The sequence below is a fragment of the Aptenodytes patagonicus genome, chromosome 7, assembly GCF_965638725.1.
Source record: "Aptenodytes patagonicus chromosome 7, bAptPat1.pri.cur, whole genome shotgun sequence".
Classification (NCBI taxonomy): Eukaryota; Metazoa; Chordata; class Aves; order Sphenisciformes; family Spheniscidae; genus Aptenodytes; species Aptenodytes patagonicus.
In genome coordinates, this window is record NC_134955.1 from 15042449 (window position 1) to 15066776 (window position 24328).

Genomic DNA, 24328 nt, shown 5'->3' on the forward strand with positions numbered 1-24328 from the left:
TTGGAACTTAACCCTCCCTTGAGCAGATGATTAGACTAGATGGCCTCCATAGGGCCTTCCTAACCTAAATAATTTTACAGTTCAATGAATTCCACCCTGGTGCTTAATTTCCATTCTTCCTTTGATAATTACAAAATCTAAAAGTTAAGTAATAATACCTGCAGGCTGTCTTCTGTGCTATTGCTTTGAAAAGTTTAGAGTTACCCTATTCACGATGAATAATTGTTTTTGTTATTCTCTTGTATCATATCCATGTGTGCAGAATTTTAAGAAAGATATCTGTGGAAAATAACAGATAGGGCCAGAAGAATTTATTAGGGTAAACTTCACTTGCTGAATAATCTACTCACCTTATACTCTAACAGTGTTTCAACCAAATCTAGAAATTGGAAGCCTAATGGAAAATTTTCCAAAGACCTGTTAAAAAGATACCATTCTTGTGAGATAAAAGCATTTTTGTTACAAATAGAGTGTTTCTACTTTTTTTATCTTGTTTTTGCAATGCACACCATCTCTTTTCTTTCTCCTTCCACTGTTTTGAAATAATTCTTCTCATATGTTGCTTGTGCTTTACTCGGTTGTGTATTTTTTTCTTTTCCCCTTAGTTGGTGTTTCTGTGACACCCACCTACAACAGCTTCCGAACTTCTCTCAACATTCACTTGGTGAGTAACCTTTTTTGCTATCAGGTTATTATCATCCAAGGTCCACTACTGTAGTTTCACTTTGGTTTTCCTCCCTTTGTCCAGACTTTTTCTCCCATCCTTAAGGTATATACTTTCTCATTTTGAAGACAACATGGCAATAACTCAGCTGCTCTTCCTTCTTAATCTAGTTTTCTTCTTTCTTTCTGATCTTTGCTACTCAAAGTCTAAAGAAATTATGTCTCTATTCTCACAAGCTCCCAACAGAGCAAAACTGGCTGATATGTCAAGTTTTAAGTGTTTATTATTTTTAATGACTAATAAAGCTTGTGAGCGTGCTACTGATGCACTGGTGGTTCTAAACATCATATGAGACTTTCAGGTCAGCATTTTCTGATTTAGTAGTTGAAGATGAACCTTTGTGGATATAGCTGCAGCACCAATAAAACGCTACATGAACAAACAAATGTGCATAAGTAAGAATTATAATAGACACATCTGAGTTTTAATAAAGTGGTTTAGATCAGGCTGAGGAGTTGTACTACAGTGTTAGCATCTGAAGAGGACTAATACACCAAGATGGGTGCATAGCATGTGCAAGAAACCACAACATAAGTGGTAGCCATGTGATGGACTGGCCACCCAGGTAGTCAGTCCCTCAGACCCTTTCAATGTCACAGAAGAGTGGGCAGCTGAAACCACTAATTTTTATTACCATTTTCATGGAGGCAAGTTGCTATTCTTCACATTTTTATTAAACCTGTGTGTTACAGAAGTATGTTTTCTCCTCTGGCACCCCTCAAATAGTCCATTCAAGCCTAACCCTCTAGGGTTTTGCTAGTGAGAGTGAAGATGCTGTCAAGTCCAAAGTTCAGCAGTTTTGAAAAATGTCAGTGTAAGAAATCCACTTTCTCTTTATAAGTTATGTTTTTGATATGTTTCCAAAATATATATTCAAAATAATACTAAAAAGCTTTCACAGCTATTTTAAAATCGTTTATGGTTTTGGATGGTGGAAGAAATAGTAAGATGGAAAAAATATTCCTTTGTGGTAAACAGTTGTTTTGTAAAAGTAAACAAATAAAATATTCCTGAAGTACTTAGCCATCAGTATTTGAAGGCCTGTAGCAGCATCTGAAAGACAAAAAAAGAAATAATTGATTAGTGGATTTTGTTTGATCTGCTCAGGGATCAAAGGGACAAATACTGTCTACAGGGATGAAAGGGTGGAGGGAGAACTGCTCTCCATACTGCCTCAGTTATCTGGTTATTCATATGCTCTTGCTTTATGTTAGAGCTGCCTGTACCTGACCCTCTGTCGTGCTTGAAGAAAAAAAAAAATGTAGGTATACTGTGCTGCAATTCTGAAAGGTTTCTCGTTAATAAGACATGAAAAATGTAATTTAAAGTCTGCAAGATGGAATACTGAATCTGTTTTTTTGTTTGTAAGCAGTATTGACTTTAATTGTCCATGACATAATCGTGGCTTTAATTTTATTAAAAAAATAATGCGTGTGTTTGATTTCAAGCACGGGAATGTACTGAGGACCAAAACCACCTAAGTGCCTGTTAGTCTGATATGTTAGTCATACATCTAAATCCTAAATGACAAACATTGTGTGTGTTCTGCTTCAGTTCTGCTTATTCCTAAATTCTAGGCCAAAAAAAAAGAGGACTGAATTTTGAAGCATTGCAATATTATAAAGTACTGAAATTGAGTGAAGAATAATTGTAGCAATATCATCCCCTTCCCACAAATGGAATGTCTAGGATTTGGTTTTGGGACATCCTAATACACCATAGCGAACTACACACCCATTTTATATACTGTATGATGATACAACATTTATCTCTTCTGTTCTCTCTGCAGATATTACTGTTTTGTTTTGGTGTATTCTTGTAGAAGGCATATTCACTAACTGATATATTTCAGAATCTTTTTTTTTTTCTTTTAAAGCAACTGATCCCTCAGGTCTGAATTCCTAATTAAGTTCAGTTATGTGAATGCACATACGCTACTTTAGTATGACTCTGTGTACCAAGTGGTGTTTTTACTATAACTTAACTCAATTTCCATTTAAGTTAGAAGTTACTGGGTTACTTTTTTCACTTGGAAGACAAAAACTTAAGTGTAACTTAACTCAGTGCCTAAATATGGCAGACATTTCTTTAGCCACTCCTCCAGAAGATAAAAATGTCTGTGACGGCTGTGTGAGGACTGACTGACCGGGCTCTGGAGGCCAACAGTGATCATGTTTTTTTTTTCTCTGGATGAGAAAAAAATAACATCTGTACGTGGGTCCTTGCCATCTTCATCTGTTTGTCCTCACATCCTTCCAAATATGTGGGATCCATGGTCTAACTGAGGCCAGTATGTGGCCGTGGTCACTGCCAAGAGGAATTTCATGTAATTCCTAACAGGGCCTGGGAGATACTTCAAGAGAAACACATTTACTTAAACAAATGTTTCAGAAGATTAAGAGCACTTCCTGAATGGGCTAGGGCAGACAAAGGTTATGAGATTCATAACAGAAGGGATTTCCGTCCCCGCCCCCCCAGTTAGTCCTTGTGTTTGAAGGCATTTCACATTCTTGAGGTGGAGGGAAAATGAATGCTGATGTTAAGTACAAATCATATATGATATTTACTCTGCAAAATCAGTGAGAATTTATTATATTTTTCTTTAGGAGATGGAGTTGTTCTGGAATTCAGACTCAAAAACTTACCATCTATTTAAACTATATTATTAATTTACTATTGATAGTGGTTTTTAACATTAGAAATGCATAGTAAATAAAAGAAGTTCACACCCATGTCCTGCAGCTGCTCCCACAGAAGTTAGTGACAACATTCTAATTGTCTTCTAAAGAGCAGTCTCATGCCCTGAATTAGTAGGTGACTTAGGTATATCAGATATTATGAATAATAGTATACATATCTATTTCCATGATTTTGTCATATGTCCCTTTGCTCACTGAAGTGATTGAAGACACAATGAACGACCAACACTGGAAGGAATTTCAAATTTAGAAATTAAGCAATCAGTAACAGCCACATTTCCTACAAAAGTTCCTATTAAAAAAATCCTAATTTTTTTCACTATTCTTTTTTACTATTCTTTTTACTATTTAGCTTCCACATCTCTTTCTCCTTTTCTATATAAAAGAAAAAATACTCTTCTAAATTATTTTTATTAATGCTATTCTTCTGATACTAGACAGAATACTTATAGGCCACAGTTTCATGGGTCCAAGTTTATTTCTGATAGAATCTAAGCTGCTACTTATTCTCTCCATTTGTAACTTGAGACAGTTGTGTGCCACCACACAAGTCTTTGAAAGCTTTATAGCGAAGAACCAAAAAGCTTCGGGTATCTGTGAATCACTAGTCTTTCTTAAAGTTCTTCAGTTACTATATACCACAAGAAGCTGAGTTTCCATATTTCATTGATTTTGATTGCCAGGAAATAGTTCTAGTCCTTCAAGTCATTATTTGATGATAATTTTAAGCCAACATTAGTGGCACTGCTGTCAAGGGAAGTGTTATCACATTCCATATCCATTGATCCCATCCTCATGTTAGATTCTCCTCTATGTTAGCATAGCCTTTTTCTGTGACCCTAGGGTAAGCTATATAATGAAACTGAACCAATTTAAAATTATCCTTTTTTTTGGCTGAATGATTTTCCTAGAATCATAGAATGGTTTGGGTTGGAAGGGACCTTAAAGGTCATCTAGACCAGCCCCCCTGCAATAAGCAGGGACATCTTCAACTAGAGCAGGTTGCTCAAAGCCCCATCCAACCTGGCCTTGAACGCTTCCAGGAATGGGGCATCCACTACTTCTGTGGGCAATCTGTTCCAGTGTCTCACCACCCTCAGCGTAAAACATTTCTTCCTTCTATCTAGTCTGAATCTACGCTCTTTTAGTTTAAAAATACCTCATCTTATCACTAGACTCCCTGATAAAAAGTCCATCCCCATCTTTTCTGTAGGCCCCCTTTAGGTACTGGAACGCCACTATAAGATCTCCCCGGAGCCTTCTCTTCTCTAGGCTAAACAACCCTAACTCTCTCAGCCTGTCCTCACAGGAGAGGTGTTCCATCCCTCTAACCATTTTTGTGGCCCTCCTCTGGACCCACTCCAACAGGTCCATATCTTTCTTGTACTGAGGACTCCAGAGCTGGACACAGTACTCCAGGTGGGGTCTCACAAGAGCCGAGTACATGGGCAGAATCACCTCCCTTGACCTGCTGGCCATGCTTCTTTTGATGCAGCCCAGGATATGGTTGGCCTTCTGGGCTGTGAGCACACATTGCCAGCGAATATCCAGCTTTTCATCCACCAGTACCCCCAAGTCCTTCTTGGCAGGGCTGCTCTCAATCCCTTCATCCCCCAGCCTGTCTTGATACCGGGGGTTGCCCTGACCCACGTGCAGGACCTTGCACTTGGCCTTGTTGAACCTCACAAGGTTCACATGGGCCCACTTCTCCAGCTTGTCCAGGTCCCTCTGAATGGCATCCCATCCCTCAGGCATGTCAACCGCACCACTCAGCTTGGAGTCCTCTGCAAACTTGCTGAGGGTGCACTCGATCCCACTGTCTACGTCATTGATGAAGGTATTAAACCATACTGGTCCCAATACAGACCCCTGAGGGACACCACTCGTCACTGATCTCCATCCGGACACTGAGCCGTTGACCACTACTCTCTGGATGCGACCATCCAGCCAATTCCTCATCCACTGAACAGTCCATCCATCAAATCCGTATCTCTCCAGTTTAGAGAAGGATGTTGTGGGGGACCGTGTCAAAGGCCTTACAGAAGTCCAGACAGATGACATCCGTAGCTCTTCCCTTGACCGCTGATGCAGTCACTCCACCATAGGCGGCCACTAGGTTAGTCAGGCAAGACTTGCCCCTGGTGAAGCCATGCTGGCTGTCTCGAATCACCTCCCTGTCCTCCATGTGCCTTAGCATAGCTTCTAGGAGGATCTCTTCCATGATCTTCCCAGGCACAGAGGTAAGGCTGAAGGTATCTTTCACTAGATCAGGTTGCTCAAACCCCCAGCCAACCTGACCTTGAACACTTCCAGGGATGGGGCATCTGCACCTTCTCTGGGCAACCTGCTCCAGTATCTCACCACCCTCATGACCAGAGGCAGTTCCCTCAGCCTGCCCTTGTGTGCCGTGTGCCCCGGCCCCTCACCATCTTGAAGGCCCTGGGCTGGGCCCACACCCACGCATCAGTGTCTTTCCTGGACTGGGGAGACCAGGAGGGGACAGAGGAGTCCAGATGCAGTCGCCAAAGTACCAAGCAAGAGAGGAGGAAAGCATTTTCGCTGTTATTTTCTTTGTTTATTGATGGTTTTTTTTTTTAAATAGGAGAGGGGATGGGGGATGGGAAGGAAAGGCTAACACCACCCATGGCAAGCAACACAATAATTGTTGATGCTGGGAGATGGAATGGGTGAGCCTGCAGGACGGCCAGGCGCAGAGGCTGGGCCTCCCAGCTAATGGCAGGTGCGGCGGCAGGGCCAGGTGCTGGGACCTTCTGCGACATGGCTGGGAGCCATGCTGGAGGTGGATCCACTTCCATCAGTTATTCTTGATCTTCAGGTGGACCCAATTCCATGGGCTCCACACCATCAGCCACATGTACTGTGGCTGATGGTGCTCCCCCGTCTGACACTGCCTCCTCTTCCTCTTCCTCTTCCTCTGTGGTTCCTGCAGCCACGCATCTTCTCTTCCCCCACGCAAAGATGGGCAGCTGCCCACTTTGCTCTTGGACCTCTTGTTTCCAGGCATCCTTGGAACCCAACGGCCTCAAAGCTCAGCGAATTGTGGGCCAGCTGCCGGGGTCCCTGTATTTATAGGGCCCAGAACAAACAGCAGTGAGGAGGCTTGTGACATCAGGAGGCCACTGTGATGGGAATACATATGGCCAAATATGGCTGTTCTGGGAGTTGGGGCGCCTGTGGCCTGAAAGATGCCCTCATGTGGGAGAAGGGGGAGGGTCGGGGGGGCTGAGGGCCCCTTTCCTGGAGATCACTCCCCTGTGCCCTTCTGCTGCCCCTCGGGCACAGGGACTGCTCTCCACCTCCCCTCGTGTGCCTGGGCTCCAGCCCCCTCCTCATCCTGTGCCTGGGCTCCCCTGGATGAGATGGTGGCCACAGCGTTGCAGGAGGGTCAGGGGTCCTCAGTGAACTCCCACCTACGCGGCTCCCTGCAAGTGGCACAGCCCCCATGCCCGACAGTGGATGAGAGGGGGCAAAGTATCTGGTCATTATATGGGGATTAAAAAGTAGAAAGTATCAAAATTGACAAAAAAGTCTTAATCTTGAGAACTAATATTTAACCAGTCATGTTTTTTCATAATGCCTGTAATACGTTATGCTTGTTTGCACACAGGACTGTCTTGACCTCTTTCAAGTAGTCAGGCATCTCATTTTTGTTCAGACCTATGTGGAGGTTTAGATAAACCTGCAAGAATGTGCTTTTACCAAGTACATTTTTTAAAGAAACTCTTTGGTATTCTGGAGTAAATGTATTTATTTACCAGTATGTGCAATGACTGATTTTTGTATTTTCACATAATTTACCTTGTGTATGTCATAGAGGTTGCGGTGTTTGTCAATACAGAACATTGTGCAGAATGTGAAACAACTATGTCTTTCCCTACCCAAGGTCAGAAATACCTCAATAAATTACCTACAGAGTATGGAGGTTACTTAACATAAGGAGTTTCTAGCGCTGTTTAAACTGTATTTTTACCTTTAACGCTAATACGGATTCAAAACAAAACACATAGCCATAGTAAGTTATACCATCAGTCCTGACTTTGTCAGATCTGTGGTCATCTTCAGCCTGTAAGGTTTCCCAGACTGTGAGCTCAAAGACTTGAAATTGGTGCACGCTGTAGAAATACTCCTCTCACCCATTTTCATGAAGAGGGCAGTGAAGATTCGTAATGAACACCAGCCGAGCAGAGGTCCAGTTGTTTGCTGCCTTAGGTCCCTACCGCCCGACGATCGTGTCCCGTTCCTGCTACCTCAGTGCTGTTTGCTGTGAGCTAAACCAACTCTTCCCAAGTCCAGCTGTTGTTAAGGACTGAATTTTTGGCCTACTCATTTCTACCAAAATTAGTCTGGAAAATGGTCAGAAAAACCTGGGATGCAGTTCAGTAAGGACAAGAGCAAAGAACTATACTTAGGCAGGAATTATCAACTGCACAATTACAAAAAACCCCAAGCTTCAAATATGTAAAAAGCTATTGGAAAGCAGAAGAGAAGCATCTGTCCTCCATCTCTCTGATACATCGTCAGAACTGATTCAAACTGCAGTGAGGTTAGACATCAGAAAATTTTCTGACTACAAGGCTAGTGAACCTTGGCACAGACCTTTTTATCTGAGAAACTTTCAGTGGCAGGAGACTCGCTGTTTCCTCTGCCAGGAACAGTATAGGTTTGGGTAATCTTGCATTTTGAGAGGTGGTTGATCACAACAGTAGTTACCGGCACAAGAGGAGGAGTGGTCTCTGGGCACTATCTAAGCCATCCTGGGAAGATCACTGAGAAAAATGAGCATGTTGTCAGGTGTCTATGGCTCTCTAGGAATCTGTGCCCCCCCTGAAAACTGGTGAAGCTCCAAAGCTGAGAAAGATCACTTGACCAGACGAACCTTTCCAGCCGTATTTGTACACGGGACGCTCAGTTTGTCTGATCTGATGTTGCATTCATTTGCTTTGAAATATGTGGCTGGTATAAATCCATTGAAAAAATAGCTTATTTTCTAACTCTTACCTGGGTTCTCTTGTCCAGTGTTTGTGATATGTGAGGTTAGAAACAATGTTTTTATTAGGATGTGCAAGTAAAAATCATTTAAATAGAGGATTATTGCACTAGATTGTTCTGTGACCTCAAAGTTAATCATAATTTTCTGACTTTGAATGTTTACAGAGATGGGGCATCTACCACCTCTCTGGGCAACCTGTTGCAGTGTTTCACCACCCTCATAGTAAAACTTTTCTTCCTTTTATCTACTCGGAATCTACCCTCTTTCAGTTTAAAACCATTACCCCTTGTCCTATTGCTACAGGCCCTACTAAAAGGTCTGTCCCCATCTTTCTTATAAGCCCCCTTTAAGTATTGAAAGGCCATGATAAGGTCTCCCCAGAGAATTCTCTTCTCCAGGCTAAACAGCCCCAATTCTCTCAGTCTGTCCTCATAGGAGAGGTGTTCCATCCCTCTGATCATTTTTGTAGCCCTCCTCTGGACCCACTTTAACAGGTCCATGTCTTTCTTATGCTGAGGGCTCCAGAACTGGACACAATACTCCAGGTGGGGTCTCACAAGAGCCGAGTACATGGGCAGAATCACCTCACTTGACCTGCTGGCCATGCTGCTTTTGATGCAGCCCAGGATACGATTGGCTTTCTGGGCTGTGAGCACACATTGCCAGCGAATGTCCAGTTTTTCATCTACCAGTACCCCCAAGTCCTTCACTGCAGGGCTGCTCTCAGTCCATTCACCACCCAGTCTGTCCTGATACTTGTGATTGCCCCGACCCATGTGTAGGACCCTGCACTTGACCTTGTTGAACTTCATGAGGTTTACACTGGCATACTTCTCAAGCCTGCCAAGGTCCCTGTGGATGGCATCCCGTCCCTCAAGTGTATCAGTTGCACCACTCAGATTGGTGTCATCCACAAACTTGCTGAGGGTGCACTCAATCCTACTGTCTATGTCATTAATAAAGATATTGAACAGTATCAGTCCTGATACAGATTCCTGAGGGACACCACTTGTTATTGATCTCCATTTGAACATTGAGCCATTGACTGTGTATTCAGCCTGGAACAGGCATGTGCTGGCACATGGAGAGGGTGAAACAAAGCAGAGACAAGCCACAAGTTGTGGAGGAGAGGAGACATTACATATTTTCATGGCAGTGATGGAGTATAGTCTCACTTTATGAAACTGATTTTCAATGTGCAGCTTAATATGTTTAAGTTCTGAGCCCCAGCTCCAGGCTGTATGAATGAAGGATTTACCCAGATGTTCTACAGCCATTTCATCACTCTTCTGTGTCACACTGGTAACTTGAGAAGAAGGGAAAAATTTGTACGTATTCCATATGTGTTTTTATCCATGTGTTCACATGTACATGCACAAAGCATGCTCCATTTTTATATTTTGTTTCTTCACATATTTCTCAATAATTGTTTCTTTATTTTATCCTTCATATACTGAAAACTTGTGACAGCTGTTTTTGTCCTTTTCTCTTGTCTTATGTTTGGGATACTGTCTCTATCACCTTTGACTTTAGTGTCTTCTATTTTTTCAGTAATTCCAAGTAATTCCACTGTAGTTCCAAGTTTACCCATGCTGAAATAAAGGCCTTCCCAAGCAAGATCGTTACATTAGACCCAGCATGACCATGGTACACATTTGTTTTAAAAAAGACATACCACAATTGTTCCTTTTAAAAGTAACTCATTTCAAAGACATTCACTTTCATTCTACAGCAGGGATTGCTTTGTAACACATTACAGAACTCTAACTTTCAACAGTACTTGTATTTATTCCAGAACTGCTCATTTATCTGGTCATATAATGAAACAATATTGGCCAGGTATAGGAGCACAGGTTAGGCAGAGGCCAAGTGTTGTGGTTTAACCGGGCAGCCAGCTAAACACCACACAGCTGTTTGCTCACTCCCCCCCTACCCAGTGGGATGGGGGAGAGAATTGGGGAAAAAAAAAAAAAGTAAAATTCATGGGTTGAGATAAAGACAGTTTAATAGGACAGAAAAAGAAGGGAAAATAATAATAATGATAAAACAATATACAAAATAAGTGATGCACAATGCAATTTCTCACCACCTGCCGACTGATGCCCAGCCAGTTCCCAAGCAGCGGTCACCACCCCCCGGCCAACTCCCCCCATTTATATACTGAGCATGACGTCATATGGTATGGAATATCCCTCTGGCCAGTTTGGGTGAGCTGTCCTGGCTGTGCCCCCTCCCAGCTTCTCGCTGGCAGGGCATGAGAAGCTGTTTTCAGCTGTCTTTGTCTAGTGTAGTGTCTTTACACTAGCTGTCTTTGGCTAGTGTAAGCACTACTTAGCAACAACTAAAACATCAGTGTGTTACCAACATTGTTCTCCTCCTAAATCCAAAACACAGCACTGTACCAGCTACTAGGAAGAAAATTAACTCTATCTCAGCCGAAACCAGGACACCACATCTTTCAGACTCTTGTAAAGATGAGGGCCAGAAAAGACACTTTGTTCTACATTTAACAACATTTCAGTTCCAACACCACTTCTTTCAACATGGTTCGATTTGAATCCTATAACAAAGCCTGTTTCAAATTATGACGTTGGCCAGGCTGTTCAGTTAAGTAAATGAGTTAAGTAAGTAAATGAGTAAATAAATTAAAGACTTCCACAGTTGCTTTACAGTTGAATTTTTAGGATATTTCATCAAATCCATGACAGTCATTTGTTACCTTTCTCAATATTTAAGCCAGAGACTAGAGACTGAAACTGTGAGAACAAGGACAGTCGTTTCTACTGGCTGTTAACTAAAATACACTGTCTGCTAGTGTGGAAGACCTCTGGTACCTCTACTGGTATCTTGCCCAAAGGCTGAGTAGAAAGAATTGGAAACAGGTCAGTGTGCTATATGTCATGTACAGATCCTATTATATCTGGAGAATCTTTATAAATGGAGTAAAGTATAGTAAGGACAAATGCATTCAAATTCAGCTTAATTAGGATTCTCAGAAACATGTAATCCTCACCCTTCATGGTACCTCACCATGTTACAGGTTGTTTTCATTTACAAGTCATTGGAAACACACTATTTATACGGTTTTAGTTTATAATTTCTCCATACTGAATGAGATCATGAAGGAGACGAGAGGTTTGATGATGGTCTGATTTCATCACAATGCCAGTCTTCTCTTTGAGAGTTTTTTTGTAGTTATCCCCAGTTCTGAAACAGAGGTATCCTCTTTCCTCTCTGATTAAAGATTTGAGGCTTTGTGAAAATATTTGTTTATTCCTTCTTATACAAATCCTCGCTTGTTGAGTCATAAGCCAAAAAACTACTCTTGACACATGTTCTGCATAGGATCTGCTTATTCTGCATAGAAGCTGCCTGAACAGCTGTTTGATGCAGATTGCCAGATCGCCTCATAAAACTCCCTGGTAGCTGGAAATCAGGAGAAGTCCTAAATGACCCTGGATCAGAACAGCCTTTGCAGATCTCATAAAAACTTTACCTATTTGTTCTGCTCATAGGTAAATAGAGTAATACCTAAAGGTCTGGTCAAAAGGACTTACTAGCTTCTCTCACCATATGCAGATTTTGTAAAATTTTCTTCTTTTATTCATTCTTAGCTACTCCAAACTTCTCATACAGTGCTAGTAATCTGTCTCTAAGCTCTTTAAGTGCAGCTCTGCTGTTTTGTTTTCACAGAGGAACTGACTCACAAGTTTCACTAGATTCATTGAAGTGTGAATTTGAAGATGTACATGAGAGCACAAGTACTGATTCAGGGACAAAAGGAACATGGGGAAGAGTGTTGTTTTGTTTTTCCCATCCCTAAATTCTCTACTGTACGCTTAGCTAGAAAAAAGAAAATTAAGAAGTTATACCCTGCCCTCCTATTTTTTTCTATATTTTATTTTGATGGGACATTTTCAATTGACTTTATTCCACAGCAACATTATATAAAGTAACGTTTCTGAAAGCTTTGTGCTTTTGTAAGTCCCTGTTTGAGCATACATCTAAACGAGGTGTCTGTGCTTATATTAAGTTATTTAATCTTTATCTTCCAAGTAACCAGTAGTACCTGATATATGCTGATTATTGTGTTCATGACGGCCTGGTGTCACCATCATCACATTGAAGTTCTGGAGACCAGAGCCTTTACCTTCCATGCCTTTCATAAAACTTTGAGATTCACAATGAAAGTTGTAAAATAGGAAACAGTTTATTACTCTTAAAGTATACCTCAAGTTCTTAGAACATAGCAGGTGAAGAATTGTGTATATCTGTCATCTGATGGGAACTGAGAGTCAGAGAAGCTGATTGGTTTACAAAGGAAACATTTAAGTTGTTGATTGTGCTAGCTATACCTATAGCATCCAAAAATCATGTTCCTGTTCTTTTTCTTTTTCACCTGTAACCAGTGACCCTGGCCCTTCATTGTGACTGAGAACAATTAAATAAAACTCTCTTGTCATACCCTTCTCTTTGCATTCCTCTGTCTCTCCTTGCTCTCTACATGTATTTCTATGGAAGTTTCATGGTTGGTATAACTGTAAAGTAGCCAAGAACTTCAGAGACTTCTGCTCACAGGGTCAGAGGTATCACATCTGAGATTCATCAGCTTAATGTTTCTCTCTATGGACACCAAATACCTGATGTGAGTATTTGCATTGACCTAAACTCATGTGTTAATTCCATGTTGGAGATAAAAAGCCACTGAAAAGAAAACTGCTCTTTCAGAATTTTACACAGCTATATGACAGGCAGAAAAATGGCCCTTCGAGTACTGTGTGCAGTTTTGGGTGCCTCAATATAAGAAGGACATCAAACTATTAGAGTGTGTCCAGAGGAGGGCGACCAAGGTGGTGAAAGGCCTCAAGAGCAAGACTTATGAGAAGCGGCTGAAGTCACTTGGCTTGTTCAGCTTAGAGAAGAGAAGGCTGAGGGGTGACCTCATCGCAGTCTACAACTTCCTCAAGAGAGGCAATGGAAGGGGAGGTGCTGATCTCCTCGCTGGAGATCATGAGGAAATGGTATGAAGCTGCATCAGGGGAAGTTCAGATCGGACAGTAGAAAAAGGTTCTTCACTGAGAGGGTGGTCAGGCACTGGAACAGGCTCTCCAGGGAAGTGGTCACTGCACCAAGCCTGTCAGAGTTCAAGGAGTGTATGGACGACGCTCTTAGTCATATAGTTTAATTTTAGGTAGTCCTGTGAGGAGTAAGGAGTTGGACCTGATCCTTATAGGTCCCTTCCAACTCGAGATATTCTATGATTCTATGGTGAAAAATAAGTAAACCCATCACACAGAATCTCTGCATAGTCATTTGGTCCAAATCTATTTTTTCTAAGTGAATGTTCTGCTAGCATTTAAATGTGGGTTGATCACCTCCAGAGTGCTTCATTTCTTCTCTCATGTCCACCAGTAATGTTCACTTACCCTTCCAAAAATACCTTTACCATTGTTATACATATATATCTAATTTCCACTGAGTTGATAGAGCAGAGGAAGTTCTTGCCATTGTTCAATGACATCTCCCTACTAGAAATGAAAATCTGTCCAGTAAAATACGTCTTTTTCTGGATGGGGCATAATTAACTATAAAGGGAACAAGATTTTAAGTACTTTTATTTTAGAGACAGTCCGTTCTCCTGTTGGGAAGTTTTATTTTGGATTTTGCCGGGTTTGTCTCCTCTAAACCTCTCAAAAGTTGAGTAAAAGGCTTTAAATTTGGTCTGTGGAGATTTGCGTTGATGGAGAAAACATCTGTAAGTTTTGAAGCAAGTCATAAGGGGTTAACATGAGATATGAAAAAGATAAACCATCCAACTCCAGTAAAATCTTGTAGGAAGGATTTAAAAAAATCGTAGATAAGATATGATTTATTAGATTCAGGTAGCTGATATCTAGTTTTCCAAACCAAAATGTTTTTAACCTAATATTCAGATAAAATTCAAATATTAATAATGACAGAAAAGTATTCATATTGTAGTCAGAAGCAGTGTGTTACATTTGAGTATATGCTGTGGTTTGAATGTTGTTTATTTTTGTGTTCTATTGCAATATTGTCTTTTATTATGCAAACTCATGAAACCCGCAAAGCAATAAGGCACAGAGTTTACCATTCTCTAATTAAGGACAAAAATAAGTCCTCATCTAAAGTGGAAGTTCATTACTCATAACTGAGCTCTAAACTATTTGTCATTGGTCAGGAAAAAAATGTAGCTGCTCTGCACTCTTGACCCTTCAGCGGTAGCTTACTGCGCAAGTTGTTTATTCACTGAAAATATTTATGCAAGGGATAGGCATAGAATAGAGGCTAAATAGAAACTTTGTGATGGAATAAGGGTAAATCTCATTCTTTCTCCAAAGTATTTGTGAAGTAAGAAAAATTCAGATTTATTTCATCCTTTCAACCAATCTACAGCTCTCCTTTGCTGCCTTCCCCTCTAGTCTTTTTAAGCATGCAAACACCACATATCACATTGGGTATTCTTAGCAAGGTCTTCATCCTTTGTTAACTAGGTGTGGATAGCCCTAATGCTAAGCCTCTGCTGATACACAGGAGAATATTCTGTTTTATTTAAAATTCAAATACCTTCTACTGTAGCTTGTTAAGCTCCACCCGTAAACTTTTGGGGTTTTTTTGCAATCTTCAAACAAACATCACAATGAACTCCTTATTTCTGAGCCCTGTAGAATCTCAGTAGGATACACAGGAATTTGCCTTTAATTAGAGCTTCTAACAGAAATGTCAGAAGGGGATGCAGCTACCTTAAAGCATAACAGAAAATTAACAGTTTGTTTAACTGCCATATTTCTCAACAACACTTTTTCATGTTGAAAGACCACGTAAATCAGGCCACATCACCAGGAAAAGAAAAGAACTCCAATGTTAGTCTCAGATAGAGTCAACTTAAACTTTTTCTTTATTACTTTTTGCTGGGTTTAGGTTGAAGCTGTAACTTTTGGGAAGTAGCAATAGTGCTAATTACTACATATTAAATAAAAAAATCCAAATTACCTGCTTGCATTTTTAATAGTAACCCTTTTGAAGTGATATACCAGTAATGATCATACTAAAATGTGTATTTAAGTCAAATAATCTAGTACAGATTCAAAAATCAAATGAGCTTTTCTCACATAGTCATTTCAAATGAACTGTCATTATTTAAGTAAGCAGAGAGGTCTTAAAAATGACAAGAACGTTGCTTTGTCTCTTGTTTTCATCTGTTTATGACACCAGTTGAAATACTACCATTTTCCTATTGTGAATAGTGTATTACACTTTGAGAATTTCCATTTCAATAAAGGAGCTACTTGTGAAAGGAGATAGATAGCGCTCAGTGTGAGGGTAGAGGACACATTCATCCTCTATGGCTACAGTGGTTTATTTCCCAGGGGCTACCACAGTATAGTTCCCGTTAGTGGTTGCAGAGGATGGTCACGTAATGTAGATAAAAATCCACAAGTAGGATTAATCTCGTCTAATTTTAGGATGCTACAACATAGATATTTACATCTGACCCACACAGTCTGATGCACTCTATAGTCTGTGGAGAAAAATAAGTCCTTTCAGGGAGTGATTAATTTAATCGAAAGGAACACTGAAAATAGGTGAGATGATCCACACTCTAGGAAGGCCTATTTATCTCCATTGACTGTAGAGAAGATCTAGACCCCTTAGCTCAGAAATGGACATATGCAATGTGGACATCTAAGCTTAGATGAGATGAATCCCAATTCAACTGAGAACCTCACTGTTTTGTCTAGAGCTACTCAGACTGACCTTCCATTATTTTTCTCAAATAAGAGCTCCGGTTTCTGGTGCTATGTGGTGAATGAATTTGGGAGAAAGAGTATGCAACAGGCAAGTGCTATGATTGCTACAAGACTGAATTACATGAAAGAAAGCTCTCTCTGATATGAGCAGATATCTCTCTGATATCTCTATGATTTGAGCTCCAGAGGACTAACAGTAAAGATTATGAAGATAAATGCAAGTGATTATAATCTACTTTATGACAATTTCTCTGAAATAACTGACTGTAGTGACTATTGTAACAATAACCAAAATTGTCTGTACTGATTGAACTGAATATTACCTGAACACAGAGGTATTTAAGGTCCTAGTCATGGCACAACCCATGATGGAAATGCAAAATAGTTTCATTTGCTCCTATTAGACATGCAGTATTTGTGGGCAGATAGAAGTATCTGTCATGGGTCTTTATTCCCTACTGTAGTATTTTTAGTTAAAGTGTGATAAACGGACCATCTGGAATGAAGTCTGTTTCACCTACTGAATATGAGTAAGAGTGTCTGAATAGCTGGAACACTGTAAAATAACCTTTTAGTAACCTCTAATGGCAATTCTGGGTTCTCAGTAACTCCTATGAATTACTGACACCACAATTCAGGCACTGCAATGGTATTACATTGCAGATACACTGCAATGAATTGTGAATCGATACTAGATTAATTAATTTGGAGGTATAAATATAAACATCTATACCTGGAGAATTAAAGAATTAAATTAGTTGGGCCTGTTTGTTTCTTTGTTTGTTTTTTGTGTGTGTGCATGTAGAACAGATGAAACACACCAAAACCACTGAAAAGGGAAAGATAGAAATGCAATGGGATGATCTTATCAGTCAGTTTCTTTAATGAGCATCCATTTCCAAAATACTGCCTTTGAAAGGACTGCAGCTTCACCACAAATTTTAAATCTAACTTAGGTCTGGCCCCTGACTTGGGCACAGAACTACCTGCTTGCAGGTGCTTGGAAAGACAAAGTGTGGTGAAGATAGAATCAAAAGGCATAAGAAGTAGGTTGGTTAAATATTAAATGGTGTATTTCAACATTTTCAATAAAGTACGTACTTGACCATATTATACATTAGGAAGCCAAGCTGCTTTGTAAACAGTTTTTATCTCATGTAACTTCTTTACTGGTAATGACTCTTTTTAGCTCTTTCATACTGCTTAGTACATTCCACTGCTCAGTTTGCCTAAAGCTGAGGTTCATTTCCTTGAAAGCATCTTCTTTTAAACCCATCAACTTCGATAATATCCTTTTTAATAAAAGCTGTTTCTGACTATCTATAAAGTACAAGACTGAGTAAGGTTATCCTTGCATACAACTTTTGTCATGTTCAAAAATTAATGAAAAGCTAAAAATACTTTTTCTTAAATTTTAAAACATTTTTTAAAATGCACATGATAAAAATAGGCAGCTAAGGATACTTTAAAGCAAGATGAGCATAACAGCTTGATTCTCAAATTTTATGTTATTCTGAGAGTCTAAAGAAAGCTCTAAGTGGGTATCAATTATATTTGCACCCTTTTTCATTTGCTACCTTGCCATAGTTTTAATGTTAGCATCATATCCTAAGTTCTTTCTTCTACCTGCCTGCTAGTCTTCCAGCTCTTTTTCCTCTCACTGTTTTATGTCATCTGGCAGGGAACATAGGGAAATACTCCTGTGTTTGTGTAATTAAGCAAATCATGCACATATTCAGCACTTGTGTATTGATAGACATATTAAAATGGGAAAACTTGGAAATACATTATGCTGCATAAAAAATCTGAATTTTGATGTTACCAAACTTCTATTACATTGTAAAACCCAGGGAACTTTTATTGCCTAAGAAAAATGAGAGATGACTCTCAAAAGCATTAGCAAATTACCTGATTTTGTTTTGTCGTAGATTGATTTTTATTTATGCATCACAGTCCAACTTTCAGTCTAAGCTTCCAGCTTTTACATCTGTAATCCTATCTTATTTTTCCTGGCAATTTATTAGTAGTGTGAAATTGTGGACACAATTCTCTGTGGGTGAAAAATTGCACCTACTAAAGAGTAGATTTGAGAATCAAGCTTCTATATGCATTGATTACTATAGAGCACAATGTGGTATAATAGGTGAGAACGAACCATAGTTATAAAGATCAAGTCTATTGTAGGTACAAAAGCCTATTTTATATACATTAAAGAGCCTTGATTATTTAAAGGCATTTGTGCTGTTGGTTATTTTACACAGGTTATTTACACTGTTGATTAAATTGCTTGCAAAGCAGTCAGATTTCCATACACAAGTAGTCTAACAGAAATATTATGCTGCCAGCAATTTGCCAGTTGTCTGTTGACAAAGACAGAGAGTAAGCCACTTACTACTGTTTTTATACAATGAATCATTTTTGTAAAAATGGAGCAGTCTAATGAAAATTCAAATGTATTGCTTTTTCCGATTCAAACAGAAATCCAAGCACTTCATATACTCTGCAAATAAGCCTCATTTTCCACAGTGTATCAACTAACAAGCAATTTCAGTTCTACATGCAGATTTCAAATAAAATTCTCCAAATTTAAACAGGTAGTTTCATTTTACTTCCATAAACAGATACTTTCAAAATATTTAGACATCTGTATATAATACTGTTTAAACTGTTTGTTCTAAAACCTAAATAGGTATCTCAGTGTTTGTGTTACCACCTGATGTCTTTCTCATTTAAGGGGAAAACACAAAAAAATAATTGGGATAACTAGAGTCAGGAACAATGCTTACACGGCATGTCAGCATCTTTTATTGTGTCTTAATTGTTAGACTACTTAGAGGGGAACTGTGGGTAGACTGTCTCTGCAGGAGAGGTGAAATGCTTGGTCTCAGTGAAGTTACTAGTTGCTCTGCTCAGGGTTTCACCAGGGGTTCTGTGCTCAGCTAACATAATCCAGAGCAGTGCCACTGTGGAGGAAAGTGTCTCAGAACTAGAAACAAGAGCATAAAATGACTAACCTTACAGAAGGGTTCCTGCCCCTTTGCATGCCACAGTGCTTACCAGGGTACCACATGTCAGACCCATCTATAGAACTGAGCCCTGCTAATTTTCTCTTTTACAGCATTCTAGAAATTGATGCTTTATTGCCACTACTGCCTCTATAAATGTGTAGGATCTTCTGAACATAGGTATGCGCTATTGTAGCAGAACACTTTGGGATGATTGTCTTCCCTACTCACCACTGTCACCACACCATGCCATTTCTGAGCTACTAGCAATAAGGATAGAATATCACAATTAAAATTTGAAGTCTGTGTCAACGTTTGTAGTAATTTGTGCACAAAAATGAGCAGGGTGAGAGATCCTGGATTTCTAGGTCAATTCATGCAACTTGTATGATTTTACAAACATCTGTAATGGTGGTGCTCCTTTATTGTGCCCAAATATAAAGCTGTCTTTTTACAGAATCAAGAAATAGGTATTATATCTCTGTCCTTGAGATTGCAGGTCAGCGTGATACTGTCTTTAATATGCAAACCAGTTTAAGAGGTGCCTGCCTCTATGTACAGCCAGTACAGCTTGTGGCCTTCACAGTGGGCTGCTACAGCTGTTTGAAGGACAGTGACACAAACATGCACCACTGAAATGACCCAGGCTAAAACTAACCTATTTTGCAGGTTTATTTTTAATCCAGGTCACGCCTGAAATTGATTGATCAATCTATCTATCTGTATGTGTATTAAATATATATGAGGAAGTATGTATGTGTTTGTATGTATTTTATAATGTATGTTTGTACCTATATGTAAAGTTCTATGTTAGAAGATAAGCACTATCAGCTTCCACAGAAATACTGAGAATGGGAAAGCCCTCAGCATCTCTGGAAAGAGTTTAGGGCCTGGAAGATTTGTCTTATACATCTAATATAAAAATTGCTCTGAAAATTTTCTAGTAACAGTAGTGATTTTTAAGGCAATACTTTTTAGTCATTCATAACATATCACTTAGCTAGTAGAATCCCTCTGTGGATCATCATGAAAATTAATTCTTTTATGAACCCCCAAAACTAATGTAAATCATCTGCCAGAAGAAAATGGCTTTTATGTTAACCATTTGTGCTTTGCAACAGCATAGAAACATCTGACTGAACAGTATTGCTTTCAATGTATCTGCTGCTTATTTGCTTTGATACCGTGGTAGCAACATTTCAGTAGAGTCTATAGAAAAAAGTCTCATTTGGAGCTGCCTAAGAAATACTTAATTTACTTTTTAATGAAGTTCATTACTTAAGACTTTGTATGATACAGTATTGCTGGGAGCTGGAACCTGACCCCACTTTGCCTTTTCTTTCTTCACATATTTGCTTTTATCATGTCAGTTTTACTGAAGTGACACTGAAATATGGAGATTTTTCCGATTTTTTTTTTTTTTCCAGAAGGAGCTTATCAGTTGCAAGGCCTAGATTGTGAATGCGAGCTTTGATGTTAACAGCCCCAGTGCCTTTCTTTTTTATTTGGGGCATTAAGTTCAATTACGTATTCAAAGTATCTGTTCAGTGCTTTTGCTAGAATTTTTCAATAATTAAAAAAACTGAGCTTTTTTTAAGTACTCTCCTCAGTGTTTCAGTCTTAATAGAGATGTGACTCAGACCAAATCCTGTTCTTTCTATCAATTTCACTGATTTAAAATCTCTGTATTGGTGTTCTCAGGCCAGTGTAGCATGTTTCAAAAGCAGTACTTTAAGAAGTTGCCTGAAAACACATCAGCCAAAAGAATGTTTGCTGTCTTTTGTTTTACACTGAATAAAGTTATACACTGATAAAGAACTGCAATTTAGAAATTCTTATTCCATGAAAAATATATTAAGTTCACCCTGGTGTTTACTGACCAGTGTAATGAGAAGCAAGCTGTAAGTCTTTCAGTGTTTCAAAGGTGGTGTGCTTTATGGAAAAACAACAGTTGCTTCTTATGTTTTAAGAGATGGAAAAAACCCAAAACATCAAAATCATTTTAACTGAATGGCCACATATATGTCCAGATTTAAAAACTGCATTTGTCCACTAATCCTTTTAACAGGATTTTTGTGATCCATTCACAGAGTTCCCTTAACATGATAAGATAGCTTATTTTAAAAAGAAATTTCAAAGCAGATGGAAGAGCTGTGTGAGTCTGGAGATACTATGTTTCCACTTCAAGCTCTCCAAGCAAACTCGAAGCCTAGCCGGTTTGCCTCCAAAGTCCCCAGTTGGGAAAATAAAAAATCTTGAAAAAATTATGTCTCCTGTTGTTATAGCCAGACAGATATTTTTTAAACTTAGAAAAGATTATCAAGCTTCATTTAAATCCCTCAGGAAGATAAAAAGAACACAGGGAAAAAGGAGAAATAGTCACAGGAAAAACAAAGAAACAAACAGAGGTGGCACTCCCACTTAAAGGGTAGTGGTGCTGGTAGAATAGCCACCAGAGTCTGAAACAAAGGATTTTCTAAAATTACTGTTGCTGTTGCTGCTGGCAATGGGCTTGACCTTTACTTGCTCATATTTTTCCATGCTATATCTTTACAAACCTTTTCCAACCTTTGCTACTTCTTCTAGACTTTTGAAAATCACCATGTTTCTGCCTTTTGTGTATTATAAACCTTTTCAACCACATATAATTTTACAACGTGTTTGATTTTTACGTGTCCCAGGCCAAGAGTCAAACAGCCACACTTCCATTAAATAGTACCATGTTCAATCAATAGTGCTTTGGCAATCAGTATAAGTACTATACTGTTGACAGCGTAGAAGAATCTGACCATAAATGAACAGGGTTAGAATATGCAGAGAGGCTGAAAGATTCATGAGTTCAGTCTGTACTGAGAAAAATTAGAGATGAGTCAGAAGTGGAACATTCCACTGACACCCACTAGTCCCAATTTCATTGAGTCTGTCAGAATGAGTACCTGAACATGAATTCCGTGTTTCATCTTGGCTTGGGAAAAAACAAAATCCTACTGATGAGATTTCACAAAGCCAAACCCCTGACTTCCTCAGCTTATTTTCCATGAAGAAACTATAATGTGGAAACTACTGTTATGTCTAGTGTAAACAGTGAATATACAACTGTAGCTAGTAAGTCAGGAAGCCAGGCATGCAACACAGAAGTGAAAGTATTTTGAAAAGATAATACATTCAACAACAACTTAATTGAAAAGCAATGTTTTTGTCACTACAGACACTATTCAGCTAATATACCATGAATTAATCTGACTGCCCGTCTTATGATATTGTATGAGTCCTTTCCATGCCTTTAGAGTGATTGTTTTAAGTAAGTTGTAAGTTCTACAGAAATTTCATCTCAGCCGCAATCAGTGGTTCGATATTTTGAGGGAGTATAGGGGGTTAAAATTATCTTGGCAGGAGAGTACAAAGAAAGTGCTGTTTGGCTTATATCCCAAAGATGTGCAGTGGCATCAACAGGGAAGGATGCAATGGCAACAGCTTTTAGGACATCAAAAGTGTCAGCATCAGAAACAGCAGCAGCATGAGCAGACTGTGCTGATGGTGCTTCTTTCTTGCTCTGCCATAAGAAAGTTGACATGTGCCAACAGCTATCACAAAGTGGAATCCAAATTACCATAATTATTTCCAATCCTAAGTTTCAGGAAAGAGTTGGCCAGTATTGACAGAGACTGGAACACCTCTTTCTGGTTACTAGGTCAGAGCCTCAGCCATCCTGGATCAATGCAGCAGCAGGGACTTCAGTGGAATGACATCAGTTAATGCCAGCTAGAGATCTGACCCTGTGCTGTATGATCACCTACTCTAATGCCCTCCAAAGACACAACCAGGTCCTCTTCCAGCTACAATCAGAGAATAGCATGGTAACAGCTAAAGTGTTAAATCTAACTTTCTGACTTAAATACAAGGCTTAGAGCTGTGAAAGGCGAAGAGGAAAAGGTATGCAGTTGGCTACTACCTTCTAGGATGAGAGCTAAAATAGACAGGGAACATCCTGTTCCTGTGGAAAGTTTTCTGTAAAAAAGTGGTAACTATCTTGGTTGTCATTTTGTTTGAAAAAAAAAATCACTAAAATTTTGGGGAGGGTGGTTGCAATTAAAAAATAATTTTTGTATGCTAAACATTGCTTAGATCTCCCCTGAAGAGTCTTGAGAAAATTGTCTTCGATTAATGATTTTGCAAAAAAATCTAATGCTATTCTTCTCCTACTTTAAAAAAGTTTGATTAAATATTTCTCACAGTCATCTTATCAACTTTTATGACTACCCTTAACCTACAGGATGCTTAGGTACATACATACAGAGGTAACCAAGATACTGCAGTTTAACTAGGTATTTCACAGTAGACTGCATACTTTAGCTTGTAGCAAAGAAGAAACAGGTAATATGCTTTAGCTCTTTAACTCTTAGTTAATGCATAGTAACTCAGCAAGGCAAAAACACTACATCTCTGAGCCTCATGTCTTTTTGCATGTAAGTGCTGTCAGCAGTGAAATTACTTTTGTGATTAGACTGATTCTTTTCAGTGATCTGCATAAGCTGTGGAAGAAGTCAGTGTACAAAACTCTTCATATATATTTAGTTTCCTCATACAGTAAACTATGTATGTTAATAGCTTAGCCCCAATTAAACCAGTGGAACTTAAATAAGAAAACATGGCACTTCAAAAATATAAAGTAACATTTTGGAAATAGGAAGATTTGCAATTCTGTGATGGCATTAAGTAAGGAAGATCTTTTTCCATTACTAGGATTGTATTCTTTCTACCAGACCCAAGCGTCCAAGATTTTTGTCACAGGTGAAGGATGAAGTAATAAAACAGCTAAAATCAGCACCCTGTTGGGTGACAGATCTGCCTGTTATAAAGTGGCTTTTGCAATAACCTGTAATGTAGTCAGTGGTTGTAGATGAAGTTTTAAAATCAACAGGCTAATGTGAAACACTCAAATATCAGCAAAGTCAAAGTATTTTTATAATCCCTCTAAATGTCATTAGAATCATACACTTTGTATGGCTAACAATTATTCTGACACCATGAACTTTTTTGGTAAAAATATATCTGTAGCATTTATAAAACCTTTCAGTGTATATTAATTTTGGGTCAGAACTGATAGCTGAAGATGCAGT

At 39.1% G+C, this 24328-nt stretch overlaps 1 long non-coding RNA gene across 3 annotated transcripts in view; it reads left to right on the forward strand.

Moving 5' to 3' along the window:
* LOC143163193 (uncharacterized) overlaps positions 1–24328 on the forward strand; it is a 261908-nt gene that overhangs the window by 145758 nt on the left and 91822 nt on the right. For all 3 annotated transcript variants that reach the window (XR_012995856.1, XR_012995854.1, XR_012995855.1), the window contains one exon: positions 606–664. This is a non-coding gene — a long non-coding RNA (uncharacterized LOC143163193). The remainder of the gene's footprint in view (positions 1–605; positions 665–24328) is intronic.